The 2,864-nt window shown below is 40.0% G+C and overlaps 1 pseudogene; it reads right to left on the bottom strand.

The window, feature by feature from the left end:
* Positions 1-1,567: 1,567 nt before the first annotated feature.
* LOC101578899 lies at positions 1,568-2,630 on the bottom strand (annotated as a pseudogene).
* Positions 2,631-2,864: the final 234 nt, after the last annotated feature.

The following is a 2,864-nucleotide window of genomic DNA, read 5'->3' as shown; positions in this document are numbered from 1 at the left end:
AGGGCAACTTCTTGGCTAACTCAGTGGTTTTAGTTGTTTTCCAAGTAACGGGACCCCATCCAAGGTTTTCTTTGTTTTAGGAACATGGATTGCTCAAGCTCTAGGGCCGTAAATCATTGAGTGGGTCCTTTTAATTGAAACACATTTTATCTATTTATTTCTATATGTGATCTTAAAATTATTTGGGCTTTACATTGTGATACTTTAAATTTTGGAAAACAGTCCAGAAATTCCTCAAGAATACTAAAAATTTAATTACAGTGGTACCTCAGTTCATGAACTTAATTCTTTCCATGATTATAGTTGCAAACCGAGTTGTATAAGAACTAGATTAAATACAGTGGTTTGCCTTCTGGGGCAGTTTGATCTGGCTTTCATGAGTTTGGTTTGTGAATAGACTCAGGAGTGAACTGAGTTCCTGAACTGAGTTTCTTTTCTTCTTTTTTTTTTTTTTTTTCTGAACTGAGTTTCTGCTGCACTATGTGATGCATGTGTACAGCCAGTGTCAGGGACGTCAGCGCCGGAGCGACAGCTGTGCTCCTGCATCACAAAAGCCAAGATATGGGATGGGCCTTAGGCTCCTTCAGCAGAAGCACAGAGTGAAGGAACTATGGGGTGCATGTACAGTGGAATGAACACTACCCAGACATTAACAAAATAAGGAATTCTGTCATTTGTGACAGCAAGGGTGAAACTGGAAGACCTCATGCTTAGTGAAATAAGCCAGGAACAGAGAGACAGTTCCTGCTTGATATCACTGAAATGTGTGGTTAAAAACATAAATTTCATAGAAACAGAGTTGAATGGAGGCTGCCACATGAGGGAAGGTCGGTGAAGAGGGCAAAGGGAGACACAATTTGCTTTAAGTCATTTAAAACTAGCGTCCAAATCACATTAACTTTCTTTCTTCTTTCTTTTTTTTTTTAAAAGAGGATACAAAACTATGGTAAGACTAAAAAAATTGGACATGATACAAAATTTCACTAAACAAAATAATATAAATTCAACAATATTTGTTGTATTGTATACCATTGTCTTCAAATTAGTTGTTTAGATTACCAGATGTAAGCATGCAAAATGGAAAAAAGATATAAGAAAATAAGAAGAGGGCTGGTGAGATAGGCCAGTGGACTAAGCTCCCACTTAGGCAAGTGCAGGGACCAGGATTTGATCCCTGGCATCACATGCCACACCAGCCCTATCTGTGGGCAGGCTGATCCAGAGGCTGGGACTGGGTGTGGTAGTGTGCACCTGTAATCCAAGTGCTGGAGAGGCTGAAAACACGAGGATCATTAGGAGTCTGAGCTGCATAGTGAGACCCTATACCAAATATATTTTTAAAAAAAGAGAAGAAAAGAGACAGACAAAGGAAGAAATTAAGAAGAGAAAAAAATTTAAGCATTAACTGCTTGTTCCCATAGATCAGCAGAAAGGCACAGTGCAGTCATCTGAGGGACCCTGTATCTCTCTCTCTCTCTCTCTCTCTCTCTCTCTCTCTCTCTCTCTCTGCCCTTTCCTTCTCACTGAAATAATTTATTTCTTTTTTTTCCAGCAAAATCTAGTATTTATTTCTATAGTACTTTATAAATGGAATTTTCTTCGACTTGTATCCATTTCCCGGGGCTTATGGACCCATTCATACTCTCCGTATTTAGAATCAAAGGTTCCTTTCTGAAGAGATCTTAATTTTAAGGTAAAATGTGGTCCAAGTTCTTGAATTCCCACTTTCTTTTCACTCTTGAATATGTACCTATGAAATCTGAAGAAAATGTAATCCCTCTGATTGTGGAATGTGGCAATCTGTCTTCCAATAAATTGAGGATTATGGGGAAAAAGAGAAGCAAACATACGCCCAATTGAATGACCCAATCTTGTTGTAAAGTTATTCAAAATTATTTCAGGTACATGTTCTGTTGGGTCCTTGCCCCTTCTCTTAATTTCTTTTTGAAGACGAACACTGCTCATTTTAAAATGAGCAGTTGGACCATTTGGCAAGTGACTTAAAATAAGTCCATTTGGTGTTTTACGATCTTCATTAACTACAATTAGATTGGTGAAATCTCTTGAGATGCACTGTGGAATAATTTTTTTCAGAGACAGTCCTCTTCTATAATAAACATGTGAGTTGGGTGTAACTGTTGAGAGCTGCTGGCAGAGTTTTACCGTTCTCCCATGGGGTCTATCTGATGTTGTGATGAGAATCTTGGGAGAAGTTTCTCTGTTGAAGTAAGGAGCAAATTCATCTGTAGCTTCATCATAAGCAACCTCCTCATCATTAGGGTCTACTGTAGTCTCATCATAGACTCGTTGGTTGTCAATAGTCTTCGAACTGGTTTTGGTGGAGCCTTATCACCAAGAGCTTCTCTCTCTTTTTTAAGTTTTTTCTTAGCAATCAACTTTTCCTTTTGCTGCTGCTGTTTCCACCGTGTGAACATTAAGTGATGCCGCTGCTTGTTCTTAATTTCCGAAATGCTGAAGCCTGGGGGGAAGGCAGTCACTTTCGGGGGCTGGACCACGCCTTCCATTGCGCCATCCCGGGCGACTGCAGCCTCTTGAGGGTCTGCTACAGCGGCTTTCCTTTTCAAGCCTTTCTTCCTGCTGCCTCCACTCTTTTCCCCGGTCTTCGCCATGTTGCTCGCTCCGGTCTGAAGTAATTTATTTCTTTGAACAGATTCATTCCCTTTTCACAGTATCTATTGTACCTTTCAGCTTGCTTTTTTTTTTTTTGGTGGGGTGGAACTGGGGATTGAACTCAGACCCTTTCACTTGCCAGGGAGGTGCTTATTCTACTGAGCCATCTCCCTGGTGCCACCTTTCAGCTTTTATTTATTCTTTTAGCTTCTTACACTATGGAGACAATGCAG

This window comes from Octodon degus, unplaced genomic scaffold (genome assembly GCF_000260255.1).
Source record: "Octodon degus isolate 3935 unplaced genomic scaffold, OctDeg1.0 scaffold00289, whole genome shotgun sequence".
In the NCBI taxonomy this organism is placed as follows: Eukaryota; Metazoa; Chordata; class Mammalia; order Rodentia; family Octodontidae; genus Octodon; species Octodon degus.
Note: the sequence above shows the minus strand (reverse complement) of the source record. Positions and strands in the feature narration are given on the sequence as shown.